The following is a 22,618-nucleotide window of genomic DNA, read 5'->3' on the forward strand; positions in this document are numbered from 1 at the left end:
CCATCTTGGAAAATCTACATCATCAACTTTTGGCAGGTGCAGCAGACAGCGTGTTGGGCAACGGAACAGGTAGGTGATTCCCAGGCCCCCCTCTACCCAGCTGTGATAACTCAAAACCTTTCTCACCAGCTCTCTGTGGGTGTGAATATCAGAGCCGAGTGCAACTGAGAAGGTGCCTGATCTCCAACTCCTCCTCCCCCAGCTGTGGTAAACCAAAACCTTTCTCACCAGCTCTTGGTGGGCGTGGCTATCAGAGGGAATAGACAGAACAGGTTGCCGGTTTCCATCTACCCCTCTCCACAGCTGTGATGACTGGGTGACTACCCAACACAGAGATAGCGCTCAGTTGATCAGGAGTACAGGGCGGCCAGGGCGCCTCACGCCCAAAGTGAACCCAGGGCTGCAGACAAGACATCCATCAACTGGGGCCTAGTGGGCAGAAGAGGTGAGGGGGATAGAGACCGGGAGCAACCCAAAGAGACAGGTATTGGAGAGGCACACAGCAGGTAAGGGAGAGCCATCTCACGAATTGCTTTTACCACCCTGAGGGCAAAGACTCAACCTGTAATGCACAATGCCACCTACTGGAAGAGAAGAAAACAGAATTCTAAGAGTGCATTTTTTTCTTTTTTCTTCTTTCCTTTTTTCTTTTTATCTTTTTCTTCTCTCTTTTCCTCTGTCTTTTTTCGTTCCTTTCTCTCTATCTCTTCCCCACCCCTTTTTTCTTCTTCTTCTTTTTTTTACTTTTCTTCCTCCTTCTCTTCCTCTCTCAACCTCCCAAGTGCTACTATTTCTACTACGTGTAATTTACTAAATGCAAATAGGTGTTTGTTTCTATGCTTCTTATTGTCCTCCCATATACTTAACTACCCTAAAATACCTCCTGTCTATTCTCCTGATAATAACCCCCTTCATTAGAATTCTCCTCCAAAGTAGCTAAGATATATCAACCCAATACCCTCACATCTTTCCCCCTCAACATAAAGTCCTATGCCCGACCCTCAGTTCTGTATATGCCACCAGAAACTGTAGCCTTTTATGAAGTAATGAATATATTTTAAATTATAATTGAATCCAATATCTCTAGACATAGAGACTAACTATGAATATATTAATAACAAAAACTAGCTCATAGATGATGTATAGTTGATATTGGGAACTGTTTACATTGTCTTCCATCACAAAGGAGAGATCTCAGAACTATAAAAGAGCAATACAAATCTATAGGGGAAAAACAATAACACAACAGTCACACAGAGCTGGAAAGAAACGTGACCAACATAAAAAAAAACAAGGAAAGCAGCAGAGCACAACAGACACTAGTATGGCAATATGTAAATCAATGGATGTGTAACTGATGTGATTCTGCAATCTGTGTATGGGGTGAAGGTGGGAGTTCATAACCCACTTGAATCAAAGTGTGGAATATGATATGTCAAGAAATTTGTAATGTTTTGAACAACCCACAATAAAAAATTAAAAAAAAAAAACAAGGAAAGAAAGGACCACAAACAATGCAGGACAATTCAGCATTAGAGGAGATAACAGCTATAGCAGAAAGAATGTCAGATAAAGATTTCAAGATATACATGGTCAGATGATCTGGAGTCTCAAGGAAGACTTTAGACAGCAAATGCAGACAATGAAAGATCACTATGATAATGAATTACAGAAACAAATCCAAGAAGCAAAAGATCAACTCTACAGGGAGATAAAAGTTATACAAAATAACCAAGCAGAAATCCTGGAAATGAAGGAAATAATAAACCAAATTAAATACTCAAATGAGAGTATCACCAGCAGAGTAGAACACTTAGAAGACAGAACATCAGACAACGAAGACAAAGTATATCATCTCGAAAAGTGTGTAGACAGCTCAGAGAGACTGATAAGAAACCAAGAGCAGAACGTGCAAGAAATTTGGGATAGCATAAAGAGACCAGATTTAAGAGTTATTGGGATAGAGGAAGGTATAGAGGTCCAAACCATAGGAATGAGCAACTGTTCAATGAAATAATTTTAGAAAACTTTCCAGACATGAAGAATGAAATGGAAATCCAAATCCTAGAAGCCTACAAGATGCCAAATGTACAAAACCACTAGAGATCCACACCAAGACACATTATAATGAAAATGCCCAACATACAGAACAAAGAGATAATTTTAAAAGCCACAAGAGAAAGGAAGCAGATTACATTTAGGGGTAAACCAATTAGGCTAATGGCTGATCTTTCAACACAGACTCTGAAAGCTAGAAGATCCTGGAACAATATATTTCAAATGCTGAAAGATAATGGGTTCCCACCAAGAATCTTGTATCCAGAAAAATTAAGCTTCAGGATTGAAGATGAAATAAAAAACCTTCCATGATAAACAAAAGTTAAAAGAATTTGCAGCTAGAAAATCAGCGCTTCAAAACATCTTTGGCAAAACATTACATGAAGAGGAAATGAAAAATAACAATGAAAATCAACAGTGGGAAGTAGTACAGTAAATGAAAAACTAATCAAAGACGAAAAACTAATCAAAGAGGAAAAACAAGTCAAGTAACAAAAATAAACAAATATGGCTGGAAATACAAACAATATCTTAATAGTAATCCTAAATGTTAATGGCTTAAACTCACCAATCAAAAGACATAGACTAGTAGACTGGATTTAAAAAAAAGATCCAACAATATGGTGCCTTCAGGAGACTCATCTGAGAGGAGAAGACATACACAGACAGAAGGTGAAAGGTTGGGAAAAGTCATACCACTCACATGGAACTCGGAAGCAAGCAGGGGTGTCCCTACTCATATCAAATAAAACAGACTTCAAGCCAAAGTTAAACAAAAGGGATAAAGAAGGACACTACATACTGCTCAAGGGAACCATTCACCAACAAAACATAACAATCTTTAATATATATGCCCCAAACAATGGTGCAGCTATGTTCATCAAACAAACTCTTCTCAAGTTCAAGAGTCAAATAGATCACAACACAATGATCATGGGTGATTTTAACACACTTCTCTCACAACTGGACAGATCTTCCAAACACAAGTTGAATAAAGAAACTATAGAACTCAATAACACAATTAATAACTTAGACTTAACTGACATATATAGAATATATCAACCAACATTAAGCGGATACACTTAGCACATGGATCCGTCTCAAAAATAGACCATATATTATGCCACAGGGCAACTCTTAACAAATACAAGGGAGTAGAGATATTACCATACATTTTATCAGATCATAATGGAATGAAATTGGAAATCAATGATAAAATAAGGAAGAAAAATTCCTAAATCACATGGAGAATGAACAATATGCTACTGAATGAACAATGGGTTACAGAAGACATCAAGGAGGAAATTAAAAAATTCTTAGAGATAAATGAAAACACAGACACAACATATCGAAATCTCTGGGACACTATGAAAGCAGTACTAAGAGGAAAATTCATTTCATGGAGTTCATTCCTTAAAAGAAGAAAAAGCCAACAAATAAATGACCTCACACTATATCTCAAAGCCCTAGAAAAAGAAGAACAAATCAGCAGCAAATGCAGTAGAAGGCAAGAAATAATTAAAATCAGAGATAAAAATCAATGAAATTGAAACAAAAGAAACAATTGAAAAAATTGACAAAACTAAAAGTTGTTCTTTAAAAAAAAATAATAAGATTGACAGACCCTTAGTCATGCTACGGAAGAGAAGAAGAAGAGAGAACCCAAATTACTAGCATATGGGATGAAAAAGGCAACATCACAACAGACACTTCAGAAATACAGAAGATAATTAGAAATTATTTCGAAACCCTATACTCTAATACAATAGAGGAGAGTGAAGGCATCGATAAATTCCTTAAGTCATATGATGTGCCCAGATTGAGTCAGGAAGATTACACAACTTAAATAGACCAATAGCAAGTGAGGAAATAGAAAAAGCCATCAAAAGACTATCAAAAAAGAAAAGCCCAGGACTGGATGGATATGCAGCCAAGTTTTATAAGACCTTTAAAGAAGAACTAATACCAATACTCTTCAATCTATTTCAGGAAATAGAAAAAGAGGGAGTACTTCCAAATTCATTCTACGAGGCCAATATCTTCCTGATTCCAAAACTAGACAAAGACACCTCAAAGAAAGAAAACTTCAGACCAATATCTCTAATGAATATAGATGCAAAAATCCTCAATAAAATTCTGGCAAATAGGATACAAAAACATACCAAAAAGATTCGTGCACCATGATCAAGTGGGATTCATCCCCAGGATGCAAGGTTGGTTCAATATATGGAAATCAATAAATGTTATTCATCACATCAATAAACTTAAAGATAAGAAACATATAATCATCTCAATAGACACAGAAAAAAACATTTGACAAAATACAGCATCCCTTTTTGTTCAAAACACTAGAAAAACTAGGGATAACAGGAACTTACCTCAACATTGTAAAAGCTATCTATGCTAAGCCTCAGGCTAGCATCATTCTGAATGGAGAAAAATTGAAGGCATTCCCTCTAAAATCTGGAACAAGACAGGGATGCCCTCTCTCACCACTTCTATTTAATAGAATTCTTGAAACACTGGCCAGAGCAATTAGACAGATGAAAGAAATTAAAGGAATAACTATAGGAAAAGAAGAACTTAAACTAGCACTATTTGCTGATGATATGATTCTATACCTAGAAAACCCAAAAAACTCTACCAAGAAACTTCTAAAACTAGTAAATGAATTCAGCAAAGTGGCAGGATAGAAAATCAATGCCCATAAATCAAAGGCGTTCCTGTATATCAGTGACAAATTCTCTGAAAAGGAAATGAGGAAAACTACCCCATTCACAATATCCTTAAAAAAAAACCCAAAAAACAAAAAACTTGGGAATCAACCTAACAAAAGAGGTGAAAGATCTATACAATGAAACCTATATAACCCTAAAGAGAGAAATAGAAGAAGACCTTAGAAGATGGAAAGATCTACCTTGCTCATGGATAGGCAGAATTAATATTATTAAAATGACCATATTGCCGAAAGCACTATACAGGTTCAATGCAATTCCGATCAAAATCCCAATGGCATTCCTCATAGAAATAGAAAAAGCAATAATGAAATTCATCTGGAAAAGTAAGAGACCCAGAATAGTTAAAGCAATTCTAAGCAGGAAGAATGAAACAGGTGGTGTGGCTATACCAGACCTTAAACTATACTACAGAGCGATAGTAACAAAAACAGCATGGTACTGGCACCAAAACAGGCTGGTAGACCAATGGTACAGAATAGAGGACACAGAGACTAAAAATTACAACTACCTTATATTAGACAAAGGTTCCAAAAGCATGCATTGGAGAAAACATAACATCTTCAACAAATGTGCTGGGAAAACTGGAAATGTATATGCAACAAAATGAAATTAAACCCCTATCTCTCACCATGCACACAACTCAACTCAAAGTGGATCAAGGATAAGGATCTAGGAAATAAACCATATATTCTGTGTCTAATAGAAGAAAAAGTAGGCCCTAATCTTCATCACGTGGGATTAGGCCCCAACTTCCTTAATAAAATGACTATAGCACAAGAATTAAAACCAAGAATCAACAAATGGGATGGATTCAAACTAAAGAGTTTTTTCTCAGCAAGAGAAATAATATGAGGTGAATAGGGAGCCTACAAATTTTTACCCCTCACACATCAGATAGAGCTCTAATCTCTAGGGTATATAAAAAGCTCAACAAGATAAGCACCAAAAAAACAAATAATCCAATCAATAAATGGGTCAAGGATCTGAACAGACACTTCTCAGAAGAGGATATACAATCAATCAACAAATATATGAAAAAATGCTCATCATCTCTAGCAATCAGAGAAATGCAAATTAAAAAGATACCATCTCACTCCAGTCAGAATGGCAGCCATTATGAAGACAAACAACAACAAGTGCTGGAGAGGATGTGGGGAAAAAAGATACACTCATACACTGCTGGTAGGGACTGCAAATTTGTGCAGCCAGTTTGGAAAGCAGTATGGAGATTCCTTGGAAAGCTGCGAATGGGACCACCATTTGACCCAGCTATTCCTCTTCTCGGACTATACCCAAAGGACCTAAAAATAGCATACTACAGGGACACAGCCACATCAATGTTTATAGCAGCACAATTCACAATAGCTAAACTGTGGAGCCAACCTAGATGTCTTTCAATGGATGAATGAATAAAAAAAAATGTGGCTTTTATACATAATGGAATATTACTCAGCACTAAGAAATAATAAGATCATGGCATTTGCAGGGAAATGGATGGCATTAGAGCAGATTATGCTAAGTGAAGTTAGCCAATCCCCAAAAAACAAATGCTGACTGTCTTCTCTAAGATGAGGGTGACTCAAAATGGGGTAGGGAGGAAGAGCATGGGAAGAAGATTACCTCTAGTTATGGAAGAGGGGTGGGAGGGAAAGGGAAGGAGAAGGGGAATTGCATGGATGGTGGAAGGGGACCCTCATTGTTGTACAAAATACATGTATGAAAATGTGAATTTGGTGTCAACATATCTTGTATAAAGAGATATGATAAATTGTGGTATAAAGGTGTATTAAGAATTGTAATGCAAAAATAATAATAAGAGAAGAAGAAAAAAAAAAGATAATGCTAAGTGAAGTTAGCCAATCCCCCCCAAAAAAATGCCAAATGTTTTCTCGATATAAGGATGCTGATTCATGGTGGGGAGGGGGAGCATGGGAGGAATAGATGAATTCTAGATAGGGCAGAGGGGTGGAAGGGTAAAGGAGGGGGCACAGGGTTAGAAATGATGGTGGAATGTGATGGACATCATTATTCAAAGTACATGTATAAAGACACAAATTGGTGTGATATGAAAAACAGAGATATGAAAAATTGTGCTCTATATGTATAATATGAATTGTAATGCATTCTGCCAATATATATATAAATTAATAAAAGAGAATAAAAAACAAAAGAAAAAAATAGACCAAATCTTAGACCACAAAGCAACAACTAGCAAAAAAAAAAAGAAAAATGTGTGTGGGTGGGGGAGAGATAATGCCTTGAATTCTATCTGATCATAATGGAATGAAAGTAGAAATCAATGATAAAAGTTTCTGGGACACTATAAAGGCAGTTCTAAGAGAAAAGTTCATTGCATTGAGCTCATTCATTAAAAGGACAGAAAAAAATGTTCATCATCTCTAGCAATTAGAGAAATGCAAAATAAAACTATACTGAGATTCCATCTCACTCCAGTCAGAATGGCAACTATCAAGAATATAAGTAACAATAAATGGTGAGGATGTGGGAAAAAATGTACACTCATACATTGCTGGTGGGACTTCAAACTGATGCAAACACTATGGAAAGTGGTATGGAGATTCTTTAGAAACTTGGATGGAATCACCATCTGACCCAGTTTTCCCACTCCTTAGTTTATACCCAAAGGACTTAAAATCAGGATACTACAGCCACATCAATGTGGCTTATATCATCAAAGCAGCTCAATTTATATTAGCTAAGCTATTGAACCCACCTAGGTGCCCTTCAACAGATGAATGGATAAATAAAATGTCACACACACACACACACACACACACACACACACACACAATGTTATATTACTCAGCCATAAAGAAGAATGAATTATGGCATTTGCCAGTAAATGGAGGAAATGGAGACTATCATGCTAAGTAAAATAATCTACCCAAAAAACCATAGTCTCAATGTTCTCTCTGATGCTAACACAAAATGGTAGGGGGAGGGAAGAATAGAAGTACTTTGGATTAGATAATCCCCCAGGGAAGTGGGGATTGAATAGGAAATACAGTAGAATGAATCAGACATTATTTTCCTAGGTTATACATGAATACATGACCAGTGTAACTCCCTATCACATACAACTGAAAGAATGCAAATTGTGCTCCACATATGTATAGTATGTCAAAATATATTCCACTGTCATGTATAACTAAAAATAACAAAAAATTTTAAAAAGAGGCATATAAGACTCCAAATAAGAATGATTAAAATGACACATTATCATGAAAATGCTTAATATACAGAATGAGGATAGAATTTTAAAAGAGAAAAACAGCAGGACACATTTACCAGTAAACCAATTCAAATTTCAACTTACTTCTCAACCCAATCCCTAAAAGCCAGGAGAGCATGGAATAATACATACCATGCCCTGAAAGAAAATGGGTACCAACCAAAATTACTACATCCAGAAAAAATGATTCTTCAGAACTGAAAATGAAATAAAAACCTTCCATGATAAGCAGAAACTAAAAGAATTATATGCACCAAGCCTGTACTACAAAACGTACTCAATAAAATATTTCATGCAGAAGAAATGAAAAAGCTCGTGTATGAGACAATTCAAGAAGGCTTTGAGGTGAAATGGGTTATGACTGCCTTAACCCAATCGGTAAATTGATCCCCTAATAGGGATTAATTGAGTGGTAACTGAAGGCAGATAGGGTGTGGCTGGAGTGGGTGGGTCATTGGGTGCATGTCTTTAGGTTGTATATTTTGTATCTGGTGAGTGCTGTCTCTCTCTCTCGGGTTCCTGGTGTGATGTCTTGAGCTGCTTCCGTACACCACACTCTTCTGCCATGATATTCTGCCTTACCTTGAGCCCTGAGGAATGGAGTTGGTCATCTATGGACTGAGACCTCTGAAACAGTGAGCTTTCCAAAAACACTTGTTCTTGTAGGTCTTTTAGTTACAGCAGCAAAAACATCTGACTAAAACAAACATACATAAATCAATTACTTTTCCTATACTTCAATAATGAATCTGCTGAAAATTAATTAGGCAAACTCTTCCTTTCACAATAACCTAAAAAATAAAATAAAAAAAACTTAGTAATAAATCTATCCAAGAAGATATAAGACCTTTAAAATGAAAACTATAGAACATGCAAGAAAGAAATTGAAGAAGACCTGAGCATACAGAAAGACCTCCTATGTTCTTGGATAGGTTGAATTAATATTAGCAAAATGCCTGTACTACTAAAAGTATTATATAGATTCAATGCAATCCCCATCAAAGTACCTACCAGTGACTTTCTGCACAGATCTAGAAAAATCAGTTCTAAAATTCATCTGGAGAAATAAGAAAATACCCAAAGCAATTCTGAGCAAGAAGAGTGATGCTGGATGCATACATACCAATATCAGACCTTAAATTTTACTAGAGAGCGATAGTAACAAAAACAGCATGATATCGTCATCAAAACAGACCTGAAGACCAATGCAGTGGAATAAAAAAAAAAAACACAGAAAGATATCCACGTAAATACAGTCATCTGATATTCAAAAAGATGCCAGAAACATGTTGGGAAAAAAAAAGATAGCCTTTTTTGTTTGTTCTTTTTAGTTACACATGACAGTATAATCCATTTTGACATAATTATACAAGCAGAGAATATATCTTATTCTAATTCACACCACAGTATCTCTCCTCCCCTTCTCTCTCCTTACCCCTGCTCCTTTCCCTCTGTTGAGCTTCCCACCATTTGCCCATAGTTACTTTTAAAACTAATTCCTTGTGGGTGCACATGACGGTGAGGTTCACTGTGATGTATTCATAGATGTATGCAGGAAAGTTATGTCCGATTCATTCAATGGGCTTTCCTTTTCCTATCACCACTTCCTCCCTTCATTCCGTTTTGTCTTCTCCACTGAACTTCTATTCATTTCCTCCTCCCATATTGTGGTGAAAACACTTGGCCTTTGGTTTTTTGGGATTTGCTTGTTTCACTTAGGATGACACTCTCCAGATCTGCCCTTTTACTGCAAGTGACCTAAAATGATTCTTCTTTATGGCTGAGTAATACTTCCTTGTGTCTGTATAACACATTTTCTTTATCCATTAATCTGTCGAAGGGCAAAGATTTTCTCCCAATCTGTAGGCTTTTGCTTCGTGCTCTTTTGATGGTTTCCTTTGCTGTGAAGAAGCTTTTTAACTTGAGGCCATCCTGTTTATTTGTTTATTTTTTATTTTACTTCTTATGCTTTTGGAGTCTTTTTAAGGAAGGCGAACAGTTCCTGAGCCTATATGTTGGAGTGTTGGGCCTACATTTTCTTCTAGCAGGTGCCACGTTTTTCTATTCTATTTTCTAGGTCTTAGATACTTGGAGTTGAGTTTTGTGTGGGGTGGGAGAGTTTAAATTTTAAGTATATATAAATTTCCAATTTTTCCAGCACCATTGGTTGAAGGGGCTATCTTTTCTCCAATGCATGTTTTTGGCACCTTTGCCTAATATGAGATAACTACTTACGTGGGTTTTTTCCTGTATCTTCTATTCTATTCTATTGGTCTTCATGCCTGTTTTGGTGCCAATAACATGTGTACAGTAGATTTGTGATTACACACAGTTGATTAAAACACATTTACATAAGCCTCTCCCCCAAACTCCACTGAATAAAATTGTGTATATAATATCTATAGAATATAAATAATATTTATATATTTTTATTTTTTATATACAATATATAAAATATATAGATACAGAAAGAAATGAGGGCCCATAATAGATCTTAAGTGACTCCATAAACATGAAAAACAAACTTTTCAGATAATTTGCTGATTGTTCATTTCTAAGAAAGTTCTAGACTATATGATCTCAGAGAGTAACCAACAACATGCAACTTATCACATAATAAAATATTTTTTATAGAAAAAGAATCTAAAAATCTTAAAAAATTATTATTATTATTAGCACCTACAGGAAAACTATATAAAAAATAATACAAAAAATGTTTCTTTAGTGTACAATCTGACTCAGCTCTGAATAATATTGTTATTGTCATAAAAGATAAGCCTCAAAAATCAATTTATTTTATTTTTGTTTTCAGGGCTTACGGCCAAAACTTACTTGTACTAAGCAAGTGCTTGAACATTAATTTAAAAGTCTCTTCTAAAAATGGAAATGAGCCTGGGGCACAGTGGCCCATGCCTATAATTCCAGCAACTTTGAAGACTAAAGGAGGAAGAATTTAAGTTCCAGGCCACCAGCCCGGGGAAATTTAGTGAGACCATGTCTCAAAATAGAATTTTAAAAGGCTGGAGGATTTAGCTTATTGATAGAACACCCTTGGGTTAAATCCCCACTAACACACACACACACACACACACACACACACACACACACACACTGTCTCTCTCTCTCTCTCTCAATAAATTAAATCAAATTAAAATTAAAAATGGATAGAGATTAGGTAAATGGTATATCTGGAGATTAGTGAGTCTGAACTAAATTCTTATTTTCATAATCATACATAAGTCATATCCAAATTTGGAAAGATCAAAAACATAAACATTTTTAGAAATATGGGCTTAAATACAAAAAGAAATGACTAAATTGGGACTTGAGTGAGAAGGGGTAAGATAGCGGTTTTTGCTATTACAGTTTCATAGCACTATAAAGGTGACAGGGCTCAGGATATTTTATCCCAAAATGTGACACTGTGGGATACTGAGTATTTTAAGTTGAAGGTGACTCTTACCTCTCCCTACCCTTTTTTCAGAAGGCAATCAAAGAAGGTCATAAGAACCTTCCTGTGAGATGCTCCCACTAAACCCCAAGGGAAACAACTTCCTTATATCTGACACAGGGAGGTGAAGAAGAATCTTAATTTTATTCAGTTTAAAACCACTAGATCATGCTAATTGACCCTCTCATATCTTCCCATGATTCTCAATTCTTCCTCACACTGTTTTAAAAGTGTCAAGTTTGTTGGACTCGATGCAGCACTCCTATAATTCCAATGACTTGAGAGGCTGGGGCAGGAGGATGGTCAGTTTGAGGACAGTGTGAGCAATTCAACAAGACCCTGTCTCAAGAAAAAGAAAAGGACAGAGGCTGGGGTGTAACTTAGTGGTAAAGTGCTCCCAAGATCAATCCCCAGTGCCAAACAACAAACACACAACAACAAAAAGTCACCTCATGTTTCAAGTTTTACTGTATCTTTGGGATTGTCATTTCCTTGTGGTATTTTCTGTGTCATAGAAAACTTAAATCAATTTTTCCCTTTCTTTTGTTAATCTGTCTTTTGTTATAGGGGACTCAGCTATGAATCTAGGATGGATAAGGAAGATATTTTTCTCCCTTTACCCAAGTATTGGAACATTGTATGTACACATTCATTTAATTAAAGAAAAAAAAAGTTGAGAGAAAATGTAATGAATTTTAATTATTTGGTACTATAGGTACAAAAATAAATTTAAGAGGAAGAAATAAAGAGTTGAACTCAGGTTATGTTTAGCTGAGGCATACAGTAAGATGTGAAGGAAATATACGGTGTATGTGGTCTTTGATACCTAGATTCCAATGTATCTCTCCAGCTGTCAGTGGCTTTACTATTTGACTCCTCTGAATTTCAGTTTTCTGTTACTTAAAGCAAAGAGAATGGTAAAATCTTCCTGATAGAGTTATAAAATATTACTGTCATAATACTACAATATCTAACACAATAACTAGTATACAGTTTCATACTTAGAAATTATGAATTTTTTTTAAAATTGTCTATTTGAACCTACACTTCAACTTTTCAGAGTCTCTTCAGAAAATTAACTTTTATAAGACAAATAGCATTGTCTGCATTAAGGAAAACAGCAATGGTATTTCAAATTATTTCAGCAACTCTACATCTTTTGTTCTGTATGGAAACTAATCACATTTCATATTTTTAAGATTATTTTAAAAATTAATTTCTCTTGCCAGGCACAGTGGTGCACACCTGTGATCCCAGCAGCTCAGGAGTCTGAGACAGGAGGATCAAGAGTTTAAAGCCAGCCTCAGCTAAAGCAAGTTGCTAAGCAACTCAATGAGACCCTGTCTGCAAATAAAATACAAAACAGGACTGGGGATGTGGCTCAGTGGCCAAGTGCCCCTGAGTTTAGTACCCTGTACCCCATCCCCCAAATTATTTTCTTTTATTCTCAAAATTCTTTATATAGTAGTAATGGGGTCTTTGCAGGAGCATTGTAGATAATAATAATTAAAAAAGTAGGACCAGGTGTTTTATAGCAAGTTTTAATGTTATATATATACGGAGTTTAGTAAAGAAAAATTGTATTGAGATAACCATACTTTAGGGGAGTTTCCCTAAGTGGCTGGATAATTCACTAAATATTAGCTTGTGGATAAAAGGAACAATGGGTGAGCAAGATGAAAGGAAAATTCAAATGTAGTATATATGAATAATTTGTGAAAGTAAAGAGCAGTGGAAAGGTGATCAAAGGCTAAAAGTCCAAGTGGTAAATGAAAGAAGCAAGCAACAGCCAGCTGTTAATCATTACACTCAGACTGGTGAACAACAGGTGTTGCATACCCAGTGCTCTGCCAAAATCAACCAATTTTTTTTTTTTTTTTGTAAAGCCTGTTTGGTCCTGTCTGTACTGTATGGAACTTAGTGCCAAGTAGGCCCATTTCCAGATACCAAAATGAAAGGAAAATATGGTTTACTTATCTTAGCACTCAAAATGAAGCTACTAAGCTCAAATTAGTAAATGCACATGGAAAGAGTAAATGCACATGATTCTACATATTTGTCTTCATATTTGCATTGTCATATGGGGAGCTGCTATATTGTTTTTCTTTATTACTTGTTTTTCCTTTTCCTTTCTCCCTCCTTCATGTACTTTCAGTCTGAACTTAGGGATTTTCCACCTTCTTCAGGCTGTGACAAGTCTTCTTTTGAATGTTGAATGTAGAAAGAATAAAATTCACTCAGTGTCCATGGAGACTGCTTACTTTCATAGGAACTCACAAGCCTCCTACTGTGATAGTTAGATCTTTTATCTTTAGGGTAGAGGAAAGTTATCTTGATCTGTATGTTTGGATGTATCTAAAATATTCATGACTGGTCTTGTTTAGTTCAATACTGAAACATATACCTGATGGTCAAAACCAGCTGGGAAGTGATAAGCAGCTATAATCCTAGGCATTTTTAATCCAAAATCAAATTTCTATCCTCTAGGTCATGGATGAATGATGGCTAGAGCAAGTTTTCACAAAATATATTAGATCAGCTTGATTCCAGGTGATAATATATAAGCAAGATATCAAAGAAGTAATTAGCTGCATTAGAAAAAAATCTAACTTTCAACTTTTTGGTGACTTTTTACTACTTCCAGTGTTAAGGGATTGCCTCACATAATTTTTATTTTTAACTTTAATTTGAACGGTTACCTGGGGTTTAGCAAGAACAGGAGGAGAAGGTTCTCAGTTCTTTGTAAAACAAAACATTAAACTTTTTTTTTTTTTGCTTTAGAAAATCTATGAGTCTTAAGGATTCTATCTTGTGGAATGAAAGAGGAGAAAGAGTAAAAGGTAAGTGAGAAAGGAAATTCCATTGGTCTCCTGCTCTTGCTTTTATAAGGCATTGAAGCTTTGCAGCTCATCTTCACTCTGGGGTAGGTAACAGGATGGAGATCAGCTGCTGTTGTCTTTGGAAACTGGAAGACAGTGGAAGTAAATAAAAGAGTAGAAAACAAGGCTGTGATGTGATATCAAATTTTAGTTATTTAGGTGATGTGAGGCAAGGATATTTAGAATAGAACTTTCTAGAATAAAGGAATAGTGATAAGAGAAGATCAAGGTTTTTTTTCAGGAATGAAAGGCCCAAGTAGCTCAGGAGTAGAGATTGGTAGAGAGAGTCATTTCTAAAGAGGTGGCTTTGGAAGGCAGTTTTTATTATTGTTGTTGTTATTGTTGTTTAATTAAAAGATAAAATGTGAGATGGCTCTATGCAGGGAGAAGCCAGCAGGCCCATGCAGGCTGCCCAGGCACATGGAGGGCAGCCACAATGGCACTGTGATGCACTCTGACCAGGTATCTACTGCTCATGGCTCAGGAGCACCTGGAATTCTGCATTCTGTAAATAAAATCTTTGCTTTCATTTTCTGGAGGTCTGTTCATCAACAGTCATGAAACTTATGGAAAGTCTCCATTTTGGATTCTTAGTCTTCCTTCTGAAGATATTGAAAGAAACTTAATGAAATGGACAGTATGTGCCAAGTCAATATTTGAACTATGGGGTCATGGAAGATCTCCTGAGGAGCTGTACAGTTCTCTTAAATATTACCCCGTGGAGAAGATGGTTCCATTTCCACATTCAGACTCTACTTATAAAAAAAAAATCACATTTAATGAAACATTGACCCAAGAATGAATTTCTACCTTTGGAAGGAAAAGAGAACTTAAAGAAACCACAACATATATTCTCTATTTTGGAGGATTTTGGTTTGGACCTTTATTGTATCCCTGAGAATCCATATAATATGCATTTTGGTAGGTGGATTGCAGGTGGACAGAGAACTAATTGAGTCACATAGTGTCAAAAAGAGAAACTTTATTGGAAATACAAGCATGGCATATCATTCATCATGGAAAAAAACACAGAAAAGTGAAAGAAAATGATGTTGTCTTTGATCCATTTGTTGGAACAGATGGCCTTCTGAGAGCATCTGCTCTTTTTGGTGCATATGTAAATGGGATAGACATAGACTAGAATACAGTTCATGGCTTGGGAAAGGCTTGTAGGAAAAACCAGCAATGGAGAGGACCAGATGAAAATATCAGAGCAAATCTTTCTCAGTCTGATTTAGAGAAGTATTACCTTGATGCCCTGGTTTCAGATGCATCTCAACCCTCCTGGAAGAAGGGCATATATTTTGATGCAATTATCTCTGATCCTCCATATGGTATCAGATAATCTCTCAGAACATGTTTACAGAAAGAAATACCAAGGGGGATAGAAAAATGTCCAGGAAGCCATGTTCCTGTTTCCTTGAGTTGTTACCTGAGTGATAAGTTTTTTGACCTGTTGAACTTTGCAGCTGAGACCATTGTATTAGGTAGAACACTAGTCTATTGGTTACCAGTGTATACACCAGAGTATACTGAAGAGATGGTACCCTTGCATCCTTGCATGAAACTCATCAGCAACTTTGAGCAGAAGTTTTCCAATCATACAACAAGGCTCTTGAACACAATGGAAAAGGTGAAGAAATCTGAGAGCTGGTACCAGTATTCACATATGCTAAGTGATCATTTTCTTCCATACCAAAGTCATAATTCCTTCCATCTGAAATATTTCAGTGGAGTGACAAAAAAAATTATCAAGGAAAAAATCCAATCAGGAATAAAAATTAAGATTTTGACAATGAAGAAAGATTAAATATGTGACAGAAAAGATACCTAGAAGTGAAATTTCATGTATAATCCAGAAAATGTGTACCATTTCAAGGTTGTTTTTTTTTTTTTTTTTTGGATAAAAATGCTATGAACTAAATCAAGCAATTTTAAAATTGTATTTCAGACTGATAGAATAGTCTATCAGTCTGATAGACTTTTATTTATACTTTCAAGTACTAATAGAGATTGACTCAACAGTTACATTTTACATTTTTTTTACAATTAATTTACAAAGAAAATTAATATTGTGGATTTTTAAACATACATGCCAGATATGTTATAGGCAATTAATAGCATTAAGATTTATTCATATGGAAAATTAGTTTGTTTTTTAATTGTAATTGATTTACACTGCTACCAATGAATTTTATTGATAATTTCAAAAAAAAAAAAAAGGATAAAATGCCCTATAGGGTATATTATGGTTTAGATATGAGGTGTTCTTCAATCATTTATGTCAGACAATGTAAGAAAGTTTAGAGATGAAATGATTGGGTTATGAGATCCTTAATCAGTGCAGTAATCCACTGATAGGGATTAAATGGTTGGTAACTGTAGGCAGGAAGGGTATATCTGGAGGAGGTTCATTGGGATTGTGCCTTTAGGATTGATATTTTGTCCTTGGTGAGGGGAGCTCTCCCTCTGTTTCCTGATTGTCATGTCCTGAGCTGTTTTTCTTGATCATGCCCTTCCACCATGATGTTTCCCTCACCTGGGACAGAAAGCAATGCAGTTGGCCACTATGGACTGAGATCTGTGAAATTGTGAGCATGGAATAAACTTTTCCTCCTCTAAAATTGTTTTTCAAATGCTGTGAAAACAGGAAATCCATATGTAATAGAATAAAATTGAACCACTATATCTCACCCTGTTAAAAAATCAGCTCCAAGTGGATCAAGGGCCTAGAGTTTAGACCAGAGACCCTGTAATTACTAGAAGAAAAAGTAGAGGGGGCACTTGTAATCCCAGTGGATTGAGAGGCTAAGACAGGAGGATCAAGAGTTCAAAGTCAGCCTCAGCAACTTAGCGAGGTGCTAAGCAACTCAGTGAGACCCTATCTGTAAGTAACATATAAAAAAGGGCTGGGGCTATGGCTGGGGCTATGGCTCAGTGGTTGAGTGCCCCTGAGTTCAATTCCTGGTATCAAAAACAAAAACAAACAAAACAAAACAAGAAAAAGTAGTCCCAACTCTCCAACAAGTCGGCTTGGGAATTAAATTCCTCAACAAGACTCCTAAAGCACAAGAAGTAAAATCAAGAATCAATAAATGGGATGGTATGAAACTAAAAAGCTTCTTCAAAGAAAAGGAAACAATCAAGAACATGTGCAGAGATTTTAGGATTGGGAGAAAATCTTTACCACCAGTACCTCAGATAAGGCATTAATTTCCAGGATATACAAAGAACTCAAAAAACCTTAACACCAGAAAAATAAATAACCCAAACAATAAATGAGCAATGGAACTGAACAAACACTTGACAGGACAAGCAATATGAATGGTCAAAAAATATATGAAAAAATGTTCAACATCCCTAGCAAATAGAGAAATGCAAATTAAAACTACACAGAGATTGCATCTCACCCCAGTCAGAAGGGCAGTTATAAGAAACACAAGCAACGATAAATGTTGGCAAGGATGGAGATGCTTTAGAAAAATTGGAATGAAACCACCATTTGACCCTGTTGTCCCACTCCTCAGTCTATATCCAGTGGACTTAATTAAAAACAGCACATTACAGTGACACAGCCACATCTACATTCATAGTAGCTCAATTTACAATATCCAAGCTATAGAATCAACCTAGATATCCCTCAATGGTTGAATGGATAAAAAAAATGTCATATACACAACGGAATACTACTCAGGTTTAAATAAGAATGAAATTATGGCATTTACCAGTAAATGGATGGAAATGGATGCTAAGTGAAATAAGCCAATCCCCCAAAAGGCTAAATGTTCTCTCTGACTCGTGGATGCTAACCCACAACAAGGAGGGTAGGGAGGGGAAGAATAGAAGAACTTTGGATTAGACAAAGGGAAACAAAGGGAAGGGTGTGGGGAGGGGAATAGGAAAGCCAGTAGAATTAACTGGTTATAACTTTCCTAACCTTGTATTTGTCTACACAACCAGAGTGACTCCATATAATGTACAATCATAAGAGTGGGAACCTAAATAAGTTATATTCTATGTGCGTATATTCTGCCAAAACACATTCTACTGTCATGTATACTTTTAAAAGAATCTGGAAAATGGGGGTAATAGCATCTGTTTATAACAGAGGACTACATAAATTAGCATCTATAAAGTCCTTAAGACAAGGCTTGACATATCCCAAACACCCTTTAAAGGCATTTTTTGGTCTTAAGGGCAGATTCACATTAATTTCTCAAGAGATGGTTTTGTATATCAGAATGAAAATTTGTTAACTTGTCATTGGGATTAGTTGGTGAACATTTTTGGCTTGTCATTCTTTCTCTAAAAAAATGCATGGGATTTTAAAAATTATAATTATTAACCTATATTAATTGTACAAATTAATGAGATTCATTGTGAGAGTTCCGTGTATGCAGACATTTTCCATTGATCACGTCTCTCCAGGCTTCTACTATTAATGCTCTCCCCCTGGCACCCTTCTCAGTCTGTAGTAATTCCTTTATCTTCGGGTCACTTTTTTTTTTTTTTTTAAGTTTCTTCACAATGAGAGAGAACATGAAATACTTGACTTTCTATGTCTGGTTTATTTAGCTTAATATCATTATCTCCAGTTCTGTCCATTTTGGTGCAGAAGACATAATTTTGGTTCCATTATGGCTAGATATTACTCTATTGTGCATAAATATCACATTTTATTTATCCATTCATGTGTTGACAGATACCTAGCCTGATTCCATACCTTAGCTTTTAGGAATAGTGTCACAAATAAATATGGCAATTATCATCACAAGGTTGCTTGTGAAAGCAGTATTAAAAATGGAGTTAGTTCTGTGAGTCAAAATGTCAATTAGGACTGTGTAGAAGAGAAAAGGTGCAATTCTTTTCCTGAACTATCATGAGGGTCACAGTTGAAACTCCTAAGTGTAAGACAGGTCAACAAAATTGTAAGTAATTTATTTAATCAAAGTTTTATGTGGCAAAGTAGTCTTCACAAATGAAGAACCCCAAACCCAAAACATACTTTTGATTTTTATGCTTAGGTTTAAAGAAGAATCTACCACCATGTAGCAGCAGAACTGAATGAAGCAATATGATGTAATAGTAATAGAACCCAGCGTGTTCAGATTGCTCTTGGATAATCTGTACCATTCCTTCCTCCTGAGTATGAGGCAGGAATCCTTGGGAATGAGGGTCTCTTAAGAGAGCAGCTTTTGCTAGGCTTAGTAGCTTGCTTTGAGTGAGAGGAGCTTAAGTTTCTATGACATGCCTAGGGAGGAAGAATTGTGGTTTCTATGTGTCGCTTACTGGGAGAAAATGGGCCAGTGAGCAAACAGAAGAGGATTAGAAGGACCTCATTTCTAAAGTCCTCCAATGTTCTTCATTGGCCTTCAAGGGTCATAGTTTGGGTACTTGTTCTGAGCCCCAGTGGAGGTATTGGAAGCAACAATTTCTGTACAAAGATAGGTCTAGCAACTGGAGGCATCTCTGCCCATTCTCTCACTCCTATTTATAATGTGCTGGTTGAGACTTTTTTTTTTTAATCTTAAGAGATGTTAAGATGTTAAGAGATGGTAAGAAACCAGTTAGACCCTTTAAAGTTGAGCCTTTTTTTTTTTTGCGTCTTTAAGATTTCTTTTCATTTATTTGATCAGGTGCTTAGAATGCTTTGTAAGTTTAATTTTCTCTGGATGACCTTGCTCTGAATATTTATTTACACCCCCTTCATCACTTGCTCTGCATATGCTCAGCCACTCTGTAAAATGTAGTGCATAATAATATGTAAGCTATTGTTATTTTAATCAAAAGGACCTCACACCTCTCCTTTAACCAATTTCACTATTTTCTATAGAACATAGTCCAAATTTCCAAATTTTAGATTTAAATGTCTTCAATTATGGCCCAGTTATAATATTCCAGACTTGTTTCTACTTCTTCCCAAAAAGAAATCAAAGCTCCTTAAGATCAATGAACATAGTGTAGTTCTGTATTGCCAAGACTGCCGCTATCTGGCTTTTCTTCATTACTATTTTCTTCATTAATGTTAATCCCTCCTTCCTCTGAATTCTTAACCACTTATTTTATGTCAATCATTCTCAGAGCTTATTCACTTACTGTTCTATACTATTTTTATCTATCTTTTTCTCAAAAACAACAAAAATTAATAGTTTTAATTTTGGTTTCTATTCCATTTCCCACAGAGTTCAAAGTAATTTGTGTTTGTGTTAAAGGGGAAAAAATCAATAATATTTAAAGCATAGTGGATAAAATTTTATTCAGGACCATCCAGACAGGCACAGAGACGTCTTCAAAGGGCTGTTGCAATAGAGGAGGAAGATTAGACTCAACCCCAAATATAGAATGGGCAAGTTGGAATATTTATAGTCAAGGAGCAGGGTTAGGGGGCTCAAGGGTCAAAAAATTACTTAGAGGAAGTATCAGGGGTATATAATTATCTCTCTGCCACTATAATGAAATACCTGAGGTTTATTTAGCTCACAGTTTTGGTGGTTGAAAGGCATTGTACTGGCATTGCTTCTGTTCTGATAAGGGTCCTCTTGGCTGTGTCACATCATGATGGACAGCAATGGCAGGTGCACATGTGGGAGCAAATAATCACATCTCAATGCTGGATGCTACAGAGAAGTAAGTGGGGCCAGTCTCAGGTTTTTATAAAACTCTCTTGTATGAAGAGATCCCAGAAAAACTACATTAATCCCTTTTCCATTACAGCACCTTCAATTGATATAAGGACTTCCCACATGGTTCCACCTCTCATAGGGTCTCGCCCCCTTGTGGTACTGCCACTCTGAGGAGCAAGCTTTCAATACATGGACCTTGAGTAACAACAACAAACAAAACTCAGCATCAGGTAAGTTTTGGTTGTTGTTGTTACTTACTTAACAAAGTGGATACCTTTGGTGGATACCTTTTTTCCAAACCATAACAAAGCCTGTTATGGTTTGGATAAAAGGTATCCACCAAAGAGCTGGGTTAATTCAATTGATGAATTAATAATTTGAATGGATGACATGGTGGTTACTGTAGGCATTTGGGACATCACTGAATGAAGTAGGTCATTGGGGGCATGCCTTCAGAATTATACCTTGTGTCTGGCTCCTTGCTTTCTCCTCTTCTTCCTGGCTGCAATGAGCTGAGCAGCTTCCGTCTATTACTCCCTTCTGCCATGATGTTCTTCTGCCATGCCTCTGACATTCAGCAATGGAGTTCACCAATCCTGGACCAAACCTCTGAAATCATAAGCCCCAAATAAACTTTTCCTTCTATAAGTTGTTCTTGTTGGGTATTTTGGTCACAATGAAGAAAAGCTGACTAACACAGGGTTCAAGTTGAAGACAGTCCATGGTGATCAGATATTACCTGGTGGACACTAAGGATGAAGAACCTGATTAGATATTATAGGTGATCAGAAAGTGATGATGGGACTTTGTTAAAATGACTTAGATTTTTTTTTTTTTTTTTTTTTGCTGAGATTATATTGTATGGGGAAGTACACAGATGGGACTAGGAGAAGATTCATAAGGCCCATTTAATTTTGGTCAAATGGAGAATCTTTGTCACTTGGTGCTCAATACTAATGAATTCACTGAAAGGCAGAATTCCTATTTCCTTGAAAATGTTCCTATTCTCCTCAGAAGGGAAGTATTTATAATAATATATTTAAAATAAACTTCTAAAGATAAAAACAAATTTTCAATTTGATAAAAAAATTTGAAATTTTTAATCTCAGGAAGCTGATCTTTTTTTTTTTTTTTTTTCAAGTAAATGTTGGCTTTCTGTTTTTGGTAGTCCCTTGTAGAACACTGAAAATAAAACATTGAAAATAAATTTTATTTAGTTAAATAAAATTAAGTTGCTTTTCACTCTAATTCCCTTCCGCCTGAAGAGCTTTGAGGAGAATTGAAGCGAATCTCACTTCAGGGCAGGTGCAGGTGCAGAGGAAGGCAAGACCTATGGGGTTCTTAGTTTGGCCACCAGCTGGAGAGGTTTTATATAATGAGACTAAAGAAGAGCCTGGGAATCAGAATTTTAAATGTTTCCTTTGTGGTTCTAATGGTACATAGATGAGAATCACTTATGGGAAAAGGAAATAACACTATTTCAGCACGCACAAGATTTAGGGCCAGGCGTCATGGCTGCAGCAGAAGCCAATTGCTCAGTCCCTTCCTCAGCTACACTGTGGACTGTGTTTCCCTACCTGCCCATTCCCTGCCAAAGCTTTGAGCACCAGAACATT

General features: G+C 36.1%; 1 long non-coding RNA gene and 1 pseudogene across 2 annotated transcripts in view; one reads left to right on the forward strand and one right to left on the reverse strand.

Annotated features, from left to right (window-relative positions):
• Positions 1-12,936: 12,936 nt before the first annotated feature.
• On the forward strand, positions 12,937-16,198 carry LOC107136094 (annotated as a pseudogene).
• A 4,487-nt stretch (positions 16,199-20,685) lies between these two features.
• LOC125616919 overlaps positions 20,686-22,618 on the reverse strand; it is a 66,039-nt gene continuing 64,106 nt past the window's right edge. Inside the window, exons 4-5 of one of the 2 annotated variants that reach the window (XR_007347702.1) lie at positions 21,467-21,611; positions 20,686-20,996 (exon numbers count right to left, since the gene is read on the reverse strand). This is a non-coding gene — a long non-coding RNA (uncharacterized LOC125616919). The remainder of the gene's footprint in view (positions 20,997-21,466; positions 21,612-22,618) is intronic. The other variant, XR_007347703.1, reaches the window with a different exon arrangement.

Source organism: Marmota marmota, unplaced genomic scaffold (genome assembly GCF_001458135.2).
Source record: "Marmota marmota marmota unplaced genomic scaffold, marMar, whole genome shotgun sequence".
Lineage (NCBI taxonomy): Eukaryota > Metazoa > Chordata > Mammalia > Rodentia > Sciuridae > Marmota > Marmota marmota.